The following is a 22,593-nucleotide window of genomic DNA, read 5'->3' as shown; positions in this document are numbered from 1 at the left end:
GTTGAAATGCTGTTTGTTAGCATCAATCCGAAAAGCTCCTCAACATGTCATTTTTTAAAAAAATGATATCATCAATAACTCCTTTGATTGCTTTTCATGCTTTCTGAGTCTGCTGTATAAAGGCCGTTGCAAACCAAAGTGATGAACAGGCACATCCATTGACAGCACAGAGCCAATGCGTTTAAATTAAAAGTCCGCCAAACCTTTCATGTAAACACACAGGTAGTGGAGTAATGGAGACAGGGCTCACAGGGTTGAAGTCCCAGGACTCTGAGAGTAGGAAGAACTATTGACACAGTCTGCCATCTCCTCTGGTTTCCCACTCCTTTCTGAGGTTAGTTGTAAGCCTCATAGTAGCTGGGGGAGAAATAGATTTTCCATTGTTGTAAGTCTTCCCAGTTGTAATGCAAAGTATCTGAGAGTGGTTTGGCCTCCAATGGGCAATTAACAGTCATTCACTTTACAAAAGACCTGCTCTTCATTTGTTGATATGGTGCAATTCAGCTCTGTTTCTGGACTCTCTTGAAGGTCAAGGACAGCTGTGGGACTTGGGCATCTGCACTTCATAAGCCATTGCACACTGATTGGGAAGGAGACCAGTTTTATTGAAACTGCGCTTTCTGTCAACAAAACATTAACAAAACAGACTGAAGCATGATAGAGCTTATATAGAGTTAGGTTGAATGGCTGGACGGTTCAGTGAATTAGGCATCTGGCTGGGGAGCGAGAGGCTGAGAGTTCAATTCCCCACTGTGTCTCCCAGGATAACAGGCTGCCTTTGTGGCCTTGGGCAAGCTGCACAGTCCCAGGAGAGAGGAATAGTAAACCACTTTTCAATATTCTCTGTCTGGAATCCCTGAAAAGGGTCACCATAAGTCAGAATCAACTTGACATAATATTATTATTACTCAAGTAAGACAGGCCTACCGAGAGTAGAGAGAGTGTGTTATAATGGCTAGAATGGACTAAAGCACAAGAAACCTGGGTTAAAATCCACCCTTAGCCATGTTACTCACTGGGCAACCTTCAGCCAGTCACATTTCCCAGGCTATTCTACTCATAGGATTGTTGTGAGAATAAAGTGAGGAGGAGAAAAAACATGTAGATCGCATTGAGTCCAGTAAAGGAGAGGTGGGATAGAAATGTGAGAAAATAAAGAATCAATATTTTGTGGTGGCTAATATTTTTTAAACGCTCTCCACTACACTCTTAATTCTGCTACCAACTTTTAATCCACATTTTTGCCTCTTATACACTATTTATGTAGTTGAGGAAGACCTTAGTGGTAGTCAGAATGTTCTACAAATCCTTAATAAAAGGAGAAGCTTCTTCCAGAATGTACTGTATTAGAAAGGACAGATCACTTTCATGGATCTTATACCCAGTACGAAGAGCTGAACTACGATATATCTGAAGTCCTATATTTATTTTGCTGCTCACTGAACTGTATATTATTAGAATCCTACATTAGTCATTTTAGTGATTTGTCACAGATGAAGAGAGTGAACAGCGAAAAGTACAAAATGGCACAGATTTGATTTAAACTTTAATTTGGTTTGCTTGAAAAAAGAAAATAGATGTCAAGACTCCCGAATACATTCGGCATGCTAAAAAATCATTATGAAAATGCAGCATTTTTTTGCAATTGTTTAACTATAAGCCTTAAACTATTTGGGGACAAGAACTAAGAAGAAATAATAAAATTTAAACAATACAACAAAAGAAATACAGATGTCTGGGCTTTTTAAACAATTAAAGTGGATTTAATTTTTTAATTTAAAAAACAGTATTTTACACAAATCCCGGTGATGTCAAAATTAACTTATGTCAAGGTGAGAACACATTACCAGAGAAAGGAGCTTCTTTTGGCTTGATTCAATGGGAACATGCAATTTTCTCACGCAAAGAAAAAAAATTCAAAGTGCGCACATGCACTCTTAAGCAAGATTACCTAAACACAGCTTTGCCTGGGCATGGCTGGAAGTAAAGATACACCTTTCAGATGCACTTCGGCAATTTTACATCTATCAGTTATAAGATCATAAGATATAAGATATTAAATCCAAAAAGGATAGCTAGAAATTTTACTTACTCATCACCTGCCCTGAAAAACTGAATTTTGGGTTTTTTACTCCTTCCCTGAGGACCAGAGGTGTGAGTATATGCAACCACATCTATTTATTTTTGCGCAACGAGTACCATTTCTATTGCTTGCCCACTGCCACAGAACCAGATATGCCTAGAGAAAAATTCTCACCACACTTCATTTCTGAACTGATATATGCACCCATCTTTCCATAGCCCTCAGTCGTTATCTCAATATACTTTGTGTACATATTAGAATAAAATATTTAATATAGGCATGTTGGGCAGTAGGAGCAAAAAGCAAGACGCAGTAGAAAGAGCTGATGTCAAGGAAAGGACTCCTGGCAGTTCCCCCCAAACTCTCCTAAAATCTCCTCAGCTCTTTATGACAGCCATGCTGTCAGACAATCCCAGTCCCATAGCACTCCCTGCATTTTATGTCAATATAGTTTCATCCAGACCCTGGCAATTCATAGGGGATTTGTAATCAAGCAGGTGGTAGGAGAAAAGAAAGAAGCTGAAAATGGAAGTAAGAGAGCAGGCTGGAGGTTTGGAAAGGGAATGTTTGTATGGATGATGGGTTATCACATCTCTAAAGCTTTCTTTATTAGCAGACTGTGGGTGGCCTCTACAGCTCCCTCCATGACAATACTGTAAGTTGCTCCAGAACTCGGCTCTTTATTGAAGTCAACACATGTTTAATGGAACAACACAACTTTAAAAAGCCAACAGGGTCTAACAATGTCCAACACCAATGAGCGGCTGAAAGTTAAATGAACACCCAGCCTATTTCAGTCTTCCTTCTCCCATCTCCTACACTGAGGAGCACAGGCCTTACTACTCCACCAAGTCTGGAACTCCAGGGAGGTGGGCTAGGCAAGAGGTCCAAATGGAAAGATGCTGGATCCATATCATCAGTTGTCCCTGCAGACAGGGGTGTAGGCACCCTCCCCGACCGGACCTCCTTGCCCTTCCTTAGCTTCAGCTGACTCAAAGGTTTAATAGCTTTCTGTTGAGGCTTGTCCAGATTTCACATGACCCTGGCTAGTTTCATTGGACCAGGGGAATGGAGGACATGACACCAGGGATGAGAACACGTAGTGAGGAGTCTCTGGCTGGACTAGCTGCAACTGGCACCTCATCTTGGTGGTGGGCCTAATCTTTGCACACTTGGGCAGCCTCTTCAGATGACACAGAGAGGTCTACTCAGTTCTCTGTTGCAGGATCATGCTCATGAACCATGTCCCAGCCCTCCTTTCAGCAGGATTCAGCTGGCAACATTTCCTGGGCTCACTAAATGTTTTAGTCTTCACCTCCCAGAATCCCACACAATTGGCCCAACTGGGAGAGGCTTCTGGGAGCTGAAGTCCAAAATGCCTGCACTGAACCACCAGTCTAGCCATTTTAAATGCAGAGACGTGAGGCAAAATGTTCACTCATTTTTTTTCTGTCCAACTGTTGAAGATCTGTTTGGTAGCACTGCCTGCAAACAGTGCGCAGGAAGTACTGGAGTAATGGGAATAAATGAAGTGGACAATAACACTTATTGAGACTAATGAGTAATGCTTACTCTAGATTTCTGGAAAGTGGTTTCCAAATAATGGTAAAGAAATGACTCAAGCTATCCTAATGTGTTTTGGGAGTATGGTATGGTCCTTTGAATTGCTTCCTCAAATGCTTATCCTAAGTTAAGCACTCAGAACACAGTATGGTGTACGAGACGGAGTGATTATCATATTTGAGGCACCACTGTAGTAAGAATCTGAACACACACACACACACAGAGAGAGAGAGAGAGAGAGAGAGAGAGAGAGAGAGAGAGAGATGTTTTATACAGAGGAGGAAACGAAGGGAATATGGAGAGAGCAGTATTACTGTGAGATCCACTACATGGAATGGTCACTGGAAGGTAAACAGGGATTTCAGTTGCAACCCTTATTTAAGCAGGTATGAGATTTCAAAGAACAATGTGCCTGAATGGAAAAAAGGAGGAAATGCACATTTCCCTTAAGGTATAGTTTGGCTTACATATTTATCAAGATAAACTCGTGCTGTGAATTCAAACAAGCAATGTGTGAAGATGCCTTTCCTTCTTCATCACTAAGCAACCTTGCTGCTGCTCCCTCACATCTTGTTTCCTTTCCCAGCTCCTCCATCAAGCTGGCAAAAGCTGAAATCTGCAACAGTACTATTTTGCAGACCTTTGCCAAGGGGCCACTTGATTGTTTCTGCCACTAGACTTGACTGAGGGACCAGTTCCCAGCTGGGCAAAATGTGGCTATCAGGCTCCTCTGGGTGGCACAAGCAGGTGAGAAAGAGAGCTTAGATTTCTACCGAGCTACCATTAGGTCTGTGCTTACCAGGGATTTTTCAAAGACTTGCTGTCATGACCAGAGGTCTTCTTCGAGGCTGACAGCTGACAAAGGAAATCAATCAATCAAATTAAGAACAAAATCTTGAGACTTCAGCTGAGGTGCTGGGAATGGTGCAGAAACGCTCTTGGTGGAAGCAGTGCTCAGAGACGCTCTTGATGATGGCAGCAAATGGTTTGACACTGACACACTTAGAAGCATTCTCATGCATCTTTTATAATATGCAACAACTGAGATAGCTGTAAGTTTGTGAGGCTGACAGGCACATGACATCGTTTCCAAAAAAGAGCTGTAAAGTTTTCTTCCAGTCACTGTAAGAAATCTGACCAAGGTAAAAGCAATACTAACTTGCCCGCTGCCATCTTATTTCCTAACCAGAAGTAAGTCCTTTGCACATCCTGCCAGCACATCAACAATTTCCGATAAAGCCTCCCTCCCCAACACCATTATTATTTTTAATCTGAAAGGCAAGGGAGAGAAGACAGTGCTCTGTTTGTGCCACATCTCATCAAAACCTAGTTGTCCCGAAGCTGGCTTCATTGCAGGAATTCAGGCTTGGGAATATCTCAAGTAGTACTGAAGAATGTACCGAATACTCTGCTTTTCTCATTCCCCAGGGGAAAATGTGTCTTCACACTTTGAGACTTTCTGTTAACTGCTGGGAAATGTTTTGTTCCTGCATGAAAGTGAAAAAGCAATACTTTCTGATCTGGTGAGTCCATGCCTTTGCAAATTCCATTGATTCAATGGGCCTCTTCTAGCTGAAACATACTGTGGTAAGCAACAGGATTTCAGTCACTGCATAAAAAGAAAAGAAGTTTCAAGTAATGTAAAATAAATCTAAGGAAAAGAGGTGGAAGTGGTTGAGGAGACAGAAAGAGGAAACTGCTAAATGGACAAGAAAATCTGTCAGGAAATGAATGTTTCCAATTATGGAAAGAGAGAAAATATTTGAAGGGAAGGCTGTTAGGGAGCAGCAGAAACAAGACAAGATAAAAATTCAGAAAATGATGAGGAAATCTTAGGCTTAAAAAGAAGAGCACAAAAAGAAAGCAACAGATGGGAAGCAATGCGAAGAGAAACACACAAAATATGTAACTACAAAGCCATTCCCTACTGCTCCAAAGTTCAAGTGATGAAGACGTGGATCTCATTTTAGAAATTATTAGGGATCAATATGGAAGCAGCCCCTACTACTCATAAGCAAAGCCAGGGTTCTGAACTAGGCTGAATTCTGGGCTGCATGAAGTTAAGAGTTCTCCATGCAAATTAAATATGAACTTTTTGTGTTATGGAATACTGTGGAGAAGCGCTGCATGTGCAGGCTTGGCCCAAGTATTCCAGTTATACAACGTGGAAAGTAAAGCATCCTTACTATGTGTGAGGAGGGCTTCAGCCCTCTCCCCAAGCCCCCTCTCTGTCCTAGTGTTGCACTGGACAGAGGGTGAGCCCTTACCACAAGAGGCAGCACATGCATATCTTCCTCAGACATAAGAACATAAGAAGAGCCCAGCTGGATCAGGCCAAGGGTCCATCCAGTCCAACTTCTTGTATCTCACAGTGGCCCCTCCAGATACCTCTGGGAGCAAACAAGACAACTAGATACCTGTCTTCTGATACCCTTCCCCTGCATCTGGCATTCTGAGGTATCTTCCTTTTAAGCCTGGAGATTATACATCCCCATCATGGCTTGTAACCTGAGATGCACTTTTCCTTCAGAAATCTGTCCAATCCCCTTTTAAAGCCATCTCGGCCTGATGCCATCACATCCTGTGGCAAGGCGCTCCATAGACTAACAACAAGCTGGGTAAAGAAATACTTTCTTTGGTCTGTTCTCACTTTCCCAACACTCAATTTGAGTGGTTGTCCCATGGTTCTGGGTATTGCATGAAAGGAGAAAGGGTCTGTTGAGTGTTCTATTTTCAATCCCCATTTTAATGATACCTAGCATGGAATTGGCCTTCTTCACTGCCACCACACACTGGGTTGACACTTTCATCAAAGCTCTCCACCAGCACACCATGATCTTTTTCCTGATCTGTCACTGACAGCTCAGAACCCATCAGCTGATAAAGTTTTGATTTTTTTGCCCCAATATGCATTAATTTACATTTTCTTATATGCAAACGCATTTGCCATTCTCTCAGTTTGGAGAGATCCTTTTGGAGCTCTTCACAATCCCTTCTGATCTTCACCACCTGGAAAAGTTTCGTGTCATCTGCAAACTTGGCCACCTCACTGCTTATCCCTGTCTCCAGGTCATTTATGAACAGGTTGAAAAGCACTGGTCCCAGGACAGATCCCTGGGGCAAACCGCTCTTCACCTCTCTCCACTGTGAAAATTGCCCATTGACACATACTCTTTGTTTCCTAGTTCTCAACCAATTCTCAGTCCATAAGAAGACCTGCCCTCTTATCCCCTGACTATGGAGTTTTCTCAGGAGCCTTTGGTGAGGCACCACGTCAAACACTTTCTGAAAATCCAGATACAGTCAACACTCAAGTTACAAACGGCCCTAGATAAGAACTTTTCAAGTTACGAACCGCTCTCATGGGAAAAATATTCCCTTGATTTGTGAACCCGGCTTCAGGTTACGAACGGAAAAAAGGGCAGGGAAAAAGGGCGGGAAATTCAAATCTCAACCTCCCGGGCTTCCCACCCTTTCCCCTGCCTTTCTCCATTCAGAGGCTTCCCCAGCACCATAGGAAGACTTGCGGGGGACCTCCAAAGCCAGTGATCATGGTTGCAGGGAGCCTCTGCCAGTCCTCCCATGGTGCTGGGGAAGCAAGGCTTTCCACCCAATGTTGCCACGGCTGCTGAGTCCCGTTTGCACCAGGCCAGGGACTGAGCTCAGCCCGGCGTGAAGGGGACTCAGCAACCCCGGCAGCATTGGGTCAAAGGAGGGAGCCAATTTCTCCCTGGCCGCCCGACTTGCTTGTCCAAACGAGAGGTGGCACCTATTTATCTACTTGCATTTACATGCTTTCGTACTGCTAGGTGGGCAGGAGCTGGGACAAGTGACGGGAGCTGACTCCGTCGTGTGGATTTGATCTTATGATTGCTGGACTTCTGAACTTGCAGCACAGAGGCTTCTGCGATTTATCCCGCAGCGCCACCACATCCCAACCTATTAAGGTGACTATAAGTACATTTCAACTTGAAGGCATGGAAGAACAACAAGGTGATTTAAAAATAATTTTACTGAGGGGAAGTCCTTATAAGGTTGATAAGATCAACAATTTTACTCCCTCAGTCTCTGTAAAATAGTGCCCCAAATCCTATTGGAACATTATCCCTGCCAGAGTAAATGAAATTGTGTAAGTTACGACAGCAAATTTCTGCTAATTAACACAGGGCTGGTTGCATGCTTCGCCGTGTCTCAGTCACACAACTAGATTCGTGAGCAGGCAGGTGACTGGAACTTTGTGAATTAGCTGCAACTCACCATCATGATGTTTACTCCAGAGTAAAATTCCAATAGGATTCTAGCCACTATCCCTGCAATCAATTCCTGTTAACTGGTTGTCCTGTGTTACATGGTAGTGTTTAGCCACATACTTTATTTATTTATTTATTTATTTATTTATTTATTTATTTATTTATTTATTTATTTATTTTATACCCCGCCCCTCTAGACCATGTCTACTCGGGGCGGCTTACAGCATAAAAAGTCAATATAAAATATAGATAATCATAAAATACAATTGGTATATTAATTAATACAATTAGTTAGAGAAAATATTACCAAGATGGATTAAAATAGGGAAAAAAATAAAAGACTTAGCTGACTGGAGGGAAGGCCTGCTTAAATAGCCAGGTTTTTAACTGTCTTTTAAAACACCCTGCGAGGGTGCCAGCCGGATTTCTGTTGGAAGAGCATTCCACAGCCGAGGGGCCACCGCCGAGAAGGCCCGGTTTCTAGTTTTTTCCTTCCGAGCCTCTCTCGGCGTCAGACCCCTCAGCCGTCCCTGCTGGCGATGACGGGTGATTCGGGTAGATCTGGGTGGGAGAAGACGATCTGCCAAATATTGAGGTCCCAAACCGTTAAGGGCTTTATAAGTGATTATTAGCACTTTGAAGTCGACACGGAAACAGATGGGCAGCCAATGCAAAGCAGCCAGGGTGGGGGAGATATGTTGGTGTTTTCTCACCCCACTAATTAGCCTGGCTGCCGCATTCTGGACCATCTGAAGTTTCCGTATCAGCCTCAAAGGCAGCCCCACTTTAGCCAAAACTACCATGTTACTACCGAGGTTTCAAACTATCAGTGGCTGTAGATACAAGTTGGAGCAAGGAAGCAGTAGGGAGGTCTGAAAGACCCACAGAGAAATTATTTCTGTTTTAAAGGAAAGCACCTACAAGGGTAGAATTGAGATTAAGTGGTAAACCCCAGAATCCTCTCCCTGCCATCTCTTCTGCTCCATAATTGAGAATGCAAACTTTGCACAACAGCAACCCTGCCACCACCGCCTAGGCTACAGTGGGTAAGGGGGGGCCAAAGGTATGAAGAAACTGGCCCCAGAGGGTACAACAGATCTTTTTTTTATTTCAATAATTGGGGTACTGGACACAGGAGGGGGGGTTGAGAGCATGCTGGGCGCATACTGAGAGCCCACTTGTTGACTGCTGTTTGCCCGCCCCTTTTCCAAGGGGGGAGGGAGCCTCTCCTACCTTTTTCTTTTGTAGAGCAAAATAGCATGATTTTATTAAAGAAACCAGATGCAATACAATGAGATGAGCAAACAATAAAGAAGTTTTTAAGGAAAGACAGAGGACCATTAAGATGTCTCAGTAATGCTTTACCTGTCAACACCAGGCAGGCAGAAGCAGCGAAATGTGTGCATTTGTGTCGTATGTAATTGCCAAAAATTACCAGGAGTCAGGTCCCCAAGAAAAAAGAAAACAACAAAGAAAGCAAAGGTGCTATAAAGGGGGGGAAAAGAGGGAAATGTGACATATTGAGAATATAACTCCATAAAATATGAATCAAGAAGGGATGTCAACTCCAAAGAAAAGGACCCATGTGAAAGCAATGTTATTCAGGGCCAGTAAGAGAGGCAAAATGTTCAGAAGAGAACAATAAGTTTTTGTAAACTGGGTGATCCTTTATTTTAGACTCCTTATTAATAGGCAGCAGTGCCAAGTCACTGAGAGAAGAGGACCTGCCAGGCTGCAGTGCAGATGGTACAGCAGTGACAGAGGAAACTGCTAACATCTGGCAGACAGGTGTGAGGCTTCTGGTTGGGAGCCAGCCAGCAGCTCAAATGTACCTTTGAGGCAACAGAAGTGTAACTGGGACAAAGAAGGTGTTCAGCAGAGAGAGAATGAGAAAGAGTGAGCAGGAATGCTGAACAATCTATCTGTCAACTTTTCCACACTGAAAGATCAGACACAGGACCACAGTCCCTGCTGACTCTTTCTCTCTCTCTCTCAACAATCAGTCTCAAGAGATAGGTCTCTGCAAGAACTGGGTGACCAGATATGTTACTGATCTTCAACTCAGCTGTCAGTTCTCCAGCACACACTTGATACTGCTATAAAACACGGCTTAGCTGCCTACAGTGTAAACGGTGCTGCTCTCACGTGGAAGAGGTTTTTTATATTCTAAGAATGCACAATACCAGAGTAAATACTTCACACAGCTTTCTTAGAGCGATTTCACATTATACCAATGAGCTTCCCTTCCCCTACCCCAGTCTATACTCTGAAGTAGCCTGATATATGATAGACATGATAAATTAAACTTTCCCCAATTCAGTGTCTGCCAAAAAAAAACAGGACTACAACATTCACCATCCCAAGTCCGGTCTCCAGTTGGAGAAGGCTGGTATAGAAAAAGGCAAAGGTCTTGTGAAATAGAAGGACATTCCTAGGTTTTTTTAAAAGTCAAGTTAAGCTTGTGGGTATTGCTTATTGAAGAATTGATGCTTTTGAATTGTGGTGCTGGAGGAGACTCTTGAGAGTCCCCTGGACTGCAAGGAGATCAATCCTATCAATTCTAAAGGAAATCAACCCTGAGTGATCACTGGAAGGACAGGTCCTGAAGCTGAGACGCCAATACTTTGGCCATCTTATGAGAAGAGAAATCTCCCTGGAAAAGACCCTGATGCTGGGAAAGAGTGAAGGCAAGAGGATAAAGGGACAACAGAGGACGAGATGGTTGGACAGTGTCATCGAAGCTACCAACATGAATTTGACCAAACTCTGGGAAGCAGTGGAAGACAGAAGGGCCTGGTGTGCTCTGGTCCATGGGGTCAGAAAGGGTCTGACATGACTTAACAGCAACATTGCTTATCAGATAAGCATTTTGGTCCTTCAGTGGAGAAAGAATTCAGCATATGTACAAACTCGTAGCATGGTGAAGAGAAAGACAAAGACTGGTTTTGCTTAAGGTTGGTATTATCAAAAGCACTATCTCACAGGTGCCCCAAATCTTTGCACCCATACACAATCCAGATTGGCATCCTTCTCAAAAACGAATATTGTGGATTGAGGCTTGTGGGAAATGACATAGCCTTCCAGCCAGTGTGATACTTGGAAGGGAATTCTGTCTAGACCTGCTACAATTAATAAAACTCTGCATTTATTGCACTAGAAGTGATGATTTGGAAAGGCACTTATTTTCAGCTGGCAGTGATAGAACATGGCATCTCTCATCTTTGACCTCTGAGGAAAATGAACTGCTTGCACCAAGTCAGGCAATCTGGTAAGTAAATGGTGACAGGTTGATGTGGGAATTAGATTTCTGGATAATTAAAAAGGTCAGTGAAAAGAGGAGACAGAATGACATGACTGTTCACTTCCAGAGAACAAGAATGCTTTTTTAAAGCTTCACTGTTTGAAACATCACTCTTAGTCTGTTGGCCAACCACAGTTTGATGGAGAGGAGGAGAAGGAAAACTATTTTCCAGGACTATAACTAGCATTTTTGGTGCCTGGGGCTTCAGTACCCTGTTGGTTAAACTGGGTTCAGGGCACTGGAATATGCAGAGAGAGGACATAGGAAGATACAGGCACACACAGATTGCATTCTGGGTAGAGATGGACATGAATTAAAATCAAATCATCTAACTCATTCCAAAAAATCACCAATTCACCAACTCATATGCGTGCAAGAAAATGCCCCTGACGAATCATGAATCAATGAACTTTAGCATTTTTTTGATTCATTGATTCATGTAGCTATAAAATGTCCCCCAAGGTATGTAGAGACACCAAAATTGTAGGGAAACTTTCTCTGATTCTCCTCTACATTCCTCTCACGTTTGGTGAAGAGTGGGTTTCAGATATCCAAATTATACAACCACAAAGAGCCCTCCCAGGAAAGTTACCCCCAGGCATGTAGAGACATCAAAATCACAGAGAAGCTTCCCATGACTCTCCTCTACAATCCCTCCAAGTTTGGTGAAGATTGGATTTTTCCCAAGCCACCTTCAAAAAGGGCACTTTCCTGGGGGACCCACTTTGTAGGTGTATAACTTGGATGTCTGAAATCCAAACTTCACCAGACTCGGGGGGACTCGTAGAAGAGTCAGTAGAAGCTTCTCTGTCATGTTGGCATCTCCAGGTGCCTGGAGGAAACTTTCCGGGAGGTCCTTGTGGGTGTATAACTCGGACGTCCAAAACCCAGATTTCACCAAACTTGCAGAGCATGTAGAAGAGAGTCAGGTAAAGCTTCCCAGTGAATTTGGTGTCTCTAGATACTTAGGGGGCATTTTATAGGGTTTTAAAGTAAAAAAATAATAATTAACTAACAGATAGCTCAATTTGTCAGAAAAAAATCATAAATTTGTAAGTTGTGATTTGTTGACCTTGATGCATCACAAATTAAAACAAATCACAATTTTTCCCATGGCCATCTTCAATTCTGGGCCTGCCTGCTTTGCTTTTCTCTCTCATGGGGAGGAGCAGCTGGAGAAAATATTTGTGCTTGGGACGACCAGACACATACTCTTCCAACAAAAACCAAGCAAGCAAATACCAATGTGCCCATTCTGTAACAAATACTTGCCACATAAATATGGTGCCTTGGGTCAACCCCCCCCCCCCAATCAGCTCTACTCTTTCCTGAAAATAAGTGCCACAAAGCTAATTTCAGTGTTGCAGGGCATTTCCAGGGCTGTCCAGTTTTCAAAAGACTTTGGATACACTTTTAATGAATTTATTCAAGGACCAAAAAGCTCTCCTAGAGGCCCATGTAGCCTTTCACTCTTCATCAAGACACTATGATAATCCCTGGTTCCTCTTATATACAGTGGTGCCTCGACTTACAACCATAATCGGTTCCAGAAGATGGAACATAAGTCAAAATTGTCGTAAGTTGAAGCATGCATTCCCATAGGAATGCATGGGAACGCAATTAATCTGTTCTGGGTTAAAAAAACAACAACTCAAAAAATATATAAACAGAGCAAGTCTCACGCTGGGTCTGCAAAAAACAAAACAAAACACCCACCAAAGTGTCCGAGCGCTGGGAGGCTGAGCCTGCCTGGGGAGCTTCTTGCTGCCCTCCGCCATTTGAATTTCCTGCCATCCTAGCACCACCATTGGAGCAGTCGGGGCCGATGGTGGGAAATTCAAATGGTGGAGGGCGGCGATGAGCACTCCGGCCAGGCTCAGCCTCCCAGCGCTTGGACATTGTTGCCACTGCCACGAGGCGAGCAGCCAGAAAGAGCACCCCGGCCAGGCTCAGCCTCCCGGCGCTCAGACACTGCTTCCACCGCATCCCTTTCCCTAGCAGTTGGGGCGAAAGAGCTACAAAGAAGCAGCCTCTTTGCCACCAACGGTTTGAATTTCCCGCCTTTTCTCCCTGCCTTTTTTCTGTTTGGAAGTCGAAGCAAAATTTTGCGGCCGGAGCTGGTTGTAGCTCGAAATGGTTGTAAGTAGGGGCATTTGTAAGTCGAGGCACCATTGTACTCCTGATCATAGAAAATTACGGCTGAGATGCTTGTTGAAGGAAAGCACTGGCTCCTTATGAGGAACTCTACCGACAAGAATGATCTGGTCAGGAAGCAGCACAGACGAACAGAAGCTATGTCCCAAGAGCAGGATTATAGTGTCCTATAGGCAAAGTCCTCCATTGCCTGCTTTATGCGCACAGAGTACAGGGCCATGCCTCTTACTGTAGAGAGGCTTTTAGAACATCTGATAGTACCAAAAGAGAGAGAGAAAGAAAAAAAGCATTTCTATCCATTGACAAGGGTTACAATCCGGAGCATCTCATGGTGTTAGTTAACAATCCTTCAGCAGCCCCCTTACCTCTGCAAGCCACAAGGAGTTGCTGTCCAGAGGATCATCCAAACAAGCTGTTTTTGGAGCACCCTCTCATTCTGAGATTAAGAGAATGACAATAAGAGGAAGGTTTTGTTTTTGATTGTTTCTAGTGGTGGCCCTTTGGGTCTGGCCTACACTTTTGCAGGAAGCTTTCTTTAATTTTTTTAAAAAGCAAGATTATTATATATTTTCAGTTCCAAGGTAACACTTCTCTGTTTCTCTGACATTTTAAATATGTTCCTGTTAAGTTTCTCTGTTCTAATTCCTGAAGTGTGATTTCAGCTCTTGAACTGAACTTTGGCCTGAGATTTTATATCTATATTTTATGCTGTACCATCGTATGTTTATTGTTGTCATGCTGTTTTGGGGTTTTGTATTATTATTATTATTATTATTATTATTATTATTATTATTATTATTATTATTATTATTATTATTATTATTATTATTATTATTATTATTATTATTATTATTATTATTATTATTATTATTATTATTATTATTATTATTATTATTATTTCATGTTTGCATATACTTTGATTATATTTTTCTGGCAAAATTAAAGAAGAAAAGTCAAAATAGTACAAGCTGTTAATTACTGGGAGTCGCAGATCCTAGCCAAGATGATAAGCTTCACTGCCAGGTGAATTTGTCTGTCACAAAAATGTTAAAAGTTATTTCTGGGGCAGTGGTTGGAGGCATCTATTTTTTATCCATATTATAGAAAGCAGATTTATTAATACACAATCCCACTCCTGCATTAACAAACGCTATGTCTCATTGCAGAGTTTTGAATTTCTGGTAAAATTCATTTTTGCTACGCAGTAAAAATACAGAGAATCACAGAGGAGAATAGTTACAAGTTTTGAAATTTAAAAAGCAATTCAGAAAAATAAAAATGGTTTTAAAAGAGCCCCACTCCCCACAGAATGTGCTTATCTTTCCAGATTTATTTATTTATTTATTTATTTATTTATTTATTTATTCATTCATTCATTCATTCATTCATTCATTCATTCATTCATTCATTCATTCATTCTATTTGTACCCTGCCTATCTGGTCAATACGATCAGATCAGCTAAGTAGTGCAAACAGCAGTTTATTTATTACTTGCTTAAGAAAAAACGTTTTCCTGTACTACCACCTATCAGACCGTTAAGCTGACAATTGCCTAATGCTTTCATTGGTGAAATCTGCTTGGGGTGTCCTCCCTGAAGGGCACTAATATTGGCAAGACGGCAGCCCTTTAATACCACTTAGGTATTTTTACAGTCCCCAACCTGGTGCCTCTGGTGACCTCTAACCTGGTATCCTCCAACTTCCCCACAGACCACGCTGACTTGGGCTAACAGTAGAAGAGCTCTAAGATATCTGGAAATCAGGGGAAGGTGATGTATTTGTGGCTGAACTGCTTGCATCCTGGCAACAAACTGTTTGTTTGGCAGCCAAACTATAGCAAAGATAGAAAGAAGCAACTGGTTATTCTGAAGAGGAGGAAGAGCAGGAGAGACCAATTGTTGGTTACAATAGGAAAGACAACATTTATTTTTAAAAATCACTAACTCACATCTCAATGAGAAAAGAACTGTTTAAAAAATACCTTCATATGTCCTCAGTGTCTAAAAATATAAGCAACAATAGCCTAAGACTTGCTTAGCAGGACAGTCATTTGGAAGAAGGCAGGGTTTTCAATGTAAGAAAGTAAGACAAGTGAGCATCATACCACACAATGCCTCAGAGGAGCACATGTTCAATTTCCCAACTGTGCTGACTGTCACGTGCTGTTCTTTGATTGTCTCATCTCCAACACTTACTGATCTTTTTAGATGTTCCACTAAGAGAAAAGAAAAGGAATGGACAATAGGCCCTTGAGGTGCAGCAGCAGCATCATTTCATTCGCACCAATATTCAGCAGTGACATTTTACTGCCTTTCAACAGGAAAGACCGTGCTTAACCCAGCAGCAAAAGGATGAGCAGCCATCACCGAGGAGCTAAGAGGAAAAAAATGACAATCCTAATGACATTCAGACATTAGTGATGGGGGCCAGTCAACCTAACAGCCTCCTCACTCTTTCCTGCCCTCCAAAAGCGAGTTTGAATCTATTGTTCACAACTTTTAAGGATATAAATTTCTGCTTGTTTCATCCTCATGCTTAAGGCCCAGGAGCCTCAAAAGCACCATCATCACTCCACAAGATAGCAAGGTATTGTGTCATGCTTCATCGAAATAAGGTAAGAAGAATGTTTTTTCATGAATTAGCAAATAACTCAAATAATGTATTCTCAAAGGCTTTCACGGCTGGGATCCGATGGTTGTCGTAGCTTTTTCAGGCTGTTTGGCTGTGTTCTGAACATTTTTCTTCCTAATATTTCACTAGTCTCTGTGGCTGCCATCTTCAGAGGACAGGAATCAGAACTCTGTCTGTGTTCTGGTTATGGGATAGTTGAGCATCTGTAGCTGTGGGATCAGCTTTTTGTCCTTTGCAGGAGATTGGGTGATTATGATGATCAGGGTGTTTTTTGTTATGGGTGTATTGGTGTGATAAGGGGAGAAGATGATCTGTCACTGTGATTGATGGGTGTTGTTAGCTAGTTTTTTGTGTTCAGTGATCTCCAGTCCTTGTGGCTGGGTAGAGTTTATTGACCTTTTGCAGGCTGTATTTTTCAGTGCTGGGAGCCAGGCTTTGTTGAGTTTTAGACTTTTTTGTTGAAGTTCTGCTGGTATTGTGGATTTCAATGGCTTCCCTGTGTTGTTGTTGTTGTTTAGTCGTTAAGTTGTGTCAGACTCTTTGTGACCCCATGGACCAGAGCACACCAGGCCTCCTGTCTTCCACTGCCTCCCAGAGTTGGGTCAAATTCATGTTGGTAGCTTCGATGACACTGTCCAAACATCTCGTCCTCTGTCCCCCCTTCTCCTCTTGCCTTCACACTTTCCCAATATCAAGGTCTTTTCCAGGGAGTCTTCTCTTCTCATGGGATGGCCAAAGTATTGGAGCTTCAGCTTCAGAATCTGCCCTTCCAGTGAGCACTCGGGGTTGATTTCCTTCAAAATGGATAGGTTTGTTCTCCTTGCAGTCCAGGAGACTCTCAAGAGTCTCCTCCAGCAACACAATTCAGAAGCACCAATTCTTCGGCGGTCAGGCCTTCTTTATGGTCCAGCTCTCACTTCCATACAACACTACTAGAAAAACAATAGCTTGGACTATGCGGACCTTTGTTGACAAAGTGATATTTCTGCTTTTTAAGATGCTGTTTAGGTTTGTCATAGCTTTCCTCCCAAGAAGCATGTGTCCTTTAATTTCATGGCTGCTGTCACCAGCTGCAGTGATCATGGAGCCCAAGAAAGTAAAATCTGTCACTACCTCCATATCTTCCCCTTCTATTTGCCAGGAGGTGATGGGGCTGGGTGGCCACGATCTTAGTTTTTTTGATGTTGAGCTTCAGACCATTTTTTGCGCTCTCCTCTTTCTGCCATCAGAGTGGTATCATCTGCATATTGGAGGTTGTTGATATTTCTTCTGGCAATCTTAATTCCGGTCTGGGATTCATCCAATCCAGCCTTTCGCATGGTGTATTCTGCATATAAGTTAAATAAGCTTCCCTATGTAGTCTAACAGAATGATTGCTTGTGTTTTCCAGTACTTCCGTGTTCTGAATCTCATATCCAGCTTGTTTCAGGGCATGTTCCGCTGCTGCCAATCTTTCCGGTTGTTTTAGTCTGCAGTGTCTCTCATGTTCTTTGATTCTGGTGTGGATGCTGCATTTTGTGGTCCCAATGTACACCTGGCCACAACTGCAAGGTATCCGGTATACTCCTGCAGTGGTGAGGGTGTCCCTTTTGTCCTTTGCTGACCGTAACATTTGTTGTATTTTTGTGGTGGGCAAAAAGTATTCAGACCCACCAGAAAAATACAAATGTTACAGTCAGCAAATGACAAAAGGACAGAATTATTTCTGTGGATGCCCTTGATTACCAGCGTTATTAACATAACATTTTTTGGATCTCTTTTCCTCCTGTCCCACCTAACAATGGGCACCATATGAACACAAGTCTATAGCTTGACTACTGCACTCCATGAAGATATAGGGTATACCCACAAAAAGTCATGTGAAATAAAACCTCTTAGTCTTCAAAGTGCTGCAAGATTCTCTGTAGTTTTTGTTTTTTGAATAAGGATGTGCAATAGGCTTCAGCTTGGTCTTGAGAATGGGCACATGGGGTTGACTTTCTACATCTTTCAGTGAGCTTAAATGTGCAAAAATCCATGCTAAGTTTCAAAATATTACAAAATTTAACCATGCAGTTTAACCGACCACAGAGGTGTAGATATCTACAAAGTCACACATGCCTCTCCATTCCAGAGCTTCACATGCAGTCATAAAGATCATTACTGCTGGATAGCTCTGTGGTTTCAGTATCTGGTGGCTGCGGAGCCAGAGGTTGGGATTCTGATTCACCACTGTGCCTTCTTGACAGGGGCTGGACTCAATGATCTAAAAGGTCAGTCAACGGTAACAATTCAACAGCTCTGTAGTTTTAAGATTTATTATTATTATTAAGTTATTCTGTAACAGTGGATGCTTGCATAAGCTTGGCTATCGGTGACCATACTTCACTGCATGACATTCCCATACTTTACCTGAACAGAAGATAATAGTTTGCTCTCTAAAAATTGTAAATAAATTTAAGACTGATGAAATGGCTGGGAATGTTTATTCAAAGAAGAGTGGCATCATTGCCATCAAAACAGTTGAGAAAACTTCTCCAAAGATGAAATTAAATTAAGAGGTAGAATATACCAGATGGGCAGGATATAAATAAATAAATAAATAAATAAATAAGCAAGCATTCAGACCTTAATAACCTGGAAACAATTTCTACTAAAATGATGTTGAAGTACACTTTCATCTTGATGATGGTACAAATTGGATTCTTTCTTGGTGTGGATGCCCATACCAGGCAAGAAAGGGAGGACTGATAATAATGGGCATATTTTGCCAAAACTGCTGTTCTGAATTCACTCTCACAAAGAGCTGAAAGAATGCTTTGACTATGTCCCAGTTAACTGGATGGCAAACGTTGGTGGCCCTTTCCACTTTACTCACTTCAAAATGTGTTCCTCATTCAAAATCAATGCCTTGATTTTTCTCTGTCCTTCCTCTTGAAAATATCCCCCAACAGCAGCCAACCTGGCAGCGCCATATATGCTTATACTTAGGAAATTTCTAAAGTGGATATCTTTACAAGCTAAATGGACGTTACTGAATATCCTAATTTCTTTAACAATGGAAAGAACAGGAAAAATCTAGACATTCAAAGCCTTTGAGCAAATTCTTATTAGGAAAACCAAATGCATAAGGGCAATTGCACAAAGAATCCTTCCGTTTCTTGGACTGCCCACCCATACATCTAAATGGGATTGAGCTAAAAGAAGTCTGGGCAAACAACAGACTGTTTGGGGAACAGGTACCTTCTTTTGCACACTGCTGAAGACGTCAAGAAGAGGTGGCAAGAATACACAGAGGAATTATATCAGAAAGATTTGGATATCCCGGACAACCCAGACAATGTAGTTGCTGACCTTGAGCCAGACATCCTGGAGAGCGAAGTCAAGTGGGCCTTAGAAAGCCTGGCTAACAACAAGGCCAGTGGAGGTGATGGCATTCCAGTTGAACTATTTAAAATCTTGAAAGATGATGCTGTTAAGGTGCTACATTCAATATGCCAGCAAGTTTGGAAAACTCAACAGTGGCCAGAGGATTGGAAAAGATCAGTCTACATCCCAATCCCAAAGAAAGGCAGTGCCAAAGAATGCTCCAACTACCGTACAATTGCACTCATTTCGCACGCTAGCAAGGTTATGCTCAAAATCCTCCAAGGTAGGTTTCAGCAGCATGTGGACCGAGAACTCCCAGAAGTACAAGCTGGATTCCGAAGAGGCAGAGGAACTCGAGACCAAATTGCTAACTTGCGCTGGATTATGGAGAAAGCCAGAGAGTTCCAGAAAAATATCTACTTCTGCTTCATTGACTATGCGAAAGCCTTTGACTGTGTGGACCACAGCAAACTATGGCAAGTTCTTAAAGAAATGGGAGTGCCTGACCACTTTATCTATCTCCTGAGAAACCTATATGTGGGACAGGAAGCAACAGTTAGAACTGGTCATGGAACAACTGAGTGGTTCAAAATTGGGAAAGGAGTACGGCAAGGCTGTATATTGTCCCCCAGCTTATTTAACTTATATGCAGAATACATCATGCGGAAGGCTGGACTGGAAGAAACCCAAGCCGGAATTAAGATTGCCGGAAGAAATATCAACAACCTCCGATATGCAGATGATACCACTCTGATGGCAGAAAGTGAGGAGGAATTAAAGAACCTTGTAATGAGAGTGAAAGAGGAGAGTGCAAAAAACGGTCTGAAACTCAACATCAAAAAAACTAAGATCATGGCCACTGGTCCCATCACCTCCTGGGAAATAGAAGGGGAAGATATGGAGGCAGTGTCAAATTTTATCTTCCTGGGCTCCATGATCACTGCAGATGGAGACAGCAGCCCTGAAATTAAAAGGCGCCTTCTTCTTGGGAGGAAAGCGATGACAAATCTGGACAGCATCTTGAAAAGCAGAGACATCACCTTGCCAACAAAAGTCCGAATAGTCAAAGCTATGGTTTTTCCTGTCGTGATGTATGGAAGTGAGAGCTGGACCATAAAGAAAGCAGACCGCCGAAGAATTGATGCCTTTGAATTGTGGTGCTGGAGGAGGCTCTTGAGAATCCCCTGGACTGCAAGGAGAACAAACCTATCAGTTCTAAAGGAAATCAACCCTGAGTGCTCACTGGAAGGACAGATCCTGAAGCTGAGGCTCCAGTACTTTGGCCATCTAATGAGAAGAAAAGACTCCCTGGAAAAGACCCTGATGTTGGGAAAGTGTGATGGCAAGAGGAGAAGGGGACGACCAAGGATGAGATGGCTGGACAGTGTCTGCGAAGCAACCAACATGAACCTGACACAACTCCGGGAGGCAGTAGAAGACAGGAGGGCCTGGCGTGCTCTGGTCCATGGGGTCACGAAGAGTCGGACACGACTAAACGACTAAACACACACACACACAATATTATTCTGGTCTTCGTGTTTAAAATGTTATGAATACAATGTAATTCTACAAATGAAAAATTGTTTTGGGCTCTACAATAACCCTGACATAACAGTAATTTCTTAAAAACCCAGCATTCGTTAATAATGATAACTGTGTGCCATCAAGTCAATTCTGACTTACAGCAACCCTTTCTAGAGTCTTCTAGGTACAGAATTCACAGGAGTGGTTTACCATTCCCTTTGTCTGGGGTGCCCTGTCCAAGGCCACAGATTTTTGTTTCTCTCCCTGGAGGCACAGTGGAGAATTGAACTCCTAACCTCTGGTTCCACAGCCAGATACTTAACCACTGAGATATCCAGCCAGCACCTTTAGCTGGTAATATTTACTAAATTGCTTTCATACGGGGGGGGGGGGGAGATAAACAAGACGATTTTAACTATTTCTAAATTTTGTTACTTCTCTCTGTAGTGGTTTGGAACATATACTTGTACCCTAGTTTTTATAGTATCTTAATTTTCTTTATAACATTTATTTTTAATAATTTATTTTACACTAAGGGTGGACAATAGGTGGCTCTGGCCCTCTCCCCCCCCCCTCTAGTGAAGGTTGTCACTTCTGTATTTTACCTGATGTAGACCTTCAAGGCTTTGATGAATCAGTTACCTAGGACATGAAGAAGCTCTAAAACTCAATAAATGTGACTTAGGCTCATGACATTACTCAGTGTCCTATTTATTAGAATCACAGTGCGAAATGTCTGTCCATATTTAGACTCAGAAAGAGTTGTGTTGCACCTAGTGAATGTGTGTGTTTCTTGCAGGTGGTTAAGAGGAAAAAAAATAACTCTGCACATCATGTATTCCTTATTTATGTTGGCAGTTCAATTATGTTGGCAGTTCGATTTTTTTCAAGGTCAGTTTTGTAGCTCAAATATTAATGTTCCTCAGTTTGTTACGGCTTATAGCTAAACAATTAAGAAATCACTACAATTTCGATTTTAATGGGTCTGCTTTGAGCATGACGAGTCTTGGCTTCAATGAAAGCATTATTAATTTATAATGGAAAAAATAAGAGAAAAACACAAGGCCAGACGAGTAGTTTTAACAAAAAGAGATTAGTTTTTGTGATGATTCTGCTAATAAAAAGTCCTGGTGCACATAATTTCAAATCCATTTTTAGCCTATATTTATTGCATTGTATATCTTAAAGTAATAAATCCTGCATAAGAGTTTTCATATTATTTCCATAGGTGCATACTGTGAATACAGTCACTTTACAGAGGTGGATAGCAACATCTAGAAGCTTATGGAGGGAAGGCCATAAACGGAGGCTTTGAACTATGGTAGCAATAGCGCTTTTGGCAGCAGACCTTCTTGGGGTTCTGCCCTGGTATGCAGCCAAAAAGGTGCTCAAAAACTGGGGGAATGAATGAAATGTAACAGGTTCTCTTGACCAATTATGGCACAACATATTCTCATCAGAGATAACATTCCTGTAAATAATGAGGAACATCCCATACCAAAGAGGAACAATAATTAGCTCGTTTTGAAGGACCAATCATGTTTTTACAAATGATGGTATCTAACATTAGTACTAAATTAATCCAACATTAGAAATTACTTGCATTCTTCATACCTGTACACTCTACTGCCTTCAGCACGAACACATGACAGGCATATAATGCACTGGATCTACAGCCTTTTAAGGAAGCATCATTTTAATTACCAGCAAATAACACATTTCTGTGGACTAATTAGGCA

General features: G+C 42.1%; 1 protein-coding gene across 3 annotated transcripts in view; it reads right to left on the bottom strand.

The window, feature by feature from the left end:
• LHFPL3 (LHFPL tetraspan subfamily member 3) overlaps window positions 1-22,593 on the bottom strand; it is a 330,442-nt gene that overhangs the window by 130,115 nt on the left and 177,734 nt on the right. The window lies entirely within an intron of this gene.

This window comes from Pogona vitticeps, chromosome 5 (assembly GCF_051106095.1).
Source record: "Pogona vitticeps strain Pit_001003342236 chromosome 5, PviZW2.1, whole genome shotgun sequence".
NCBI lineage: Eukaryota > Metazoa > Chordata > Lepidosauria > Squamata > Agamidae > Pogona > Pogona vitticeps.
This window is presented reverse-complemented; position numbering and strand designations above follow the sequence as displayed.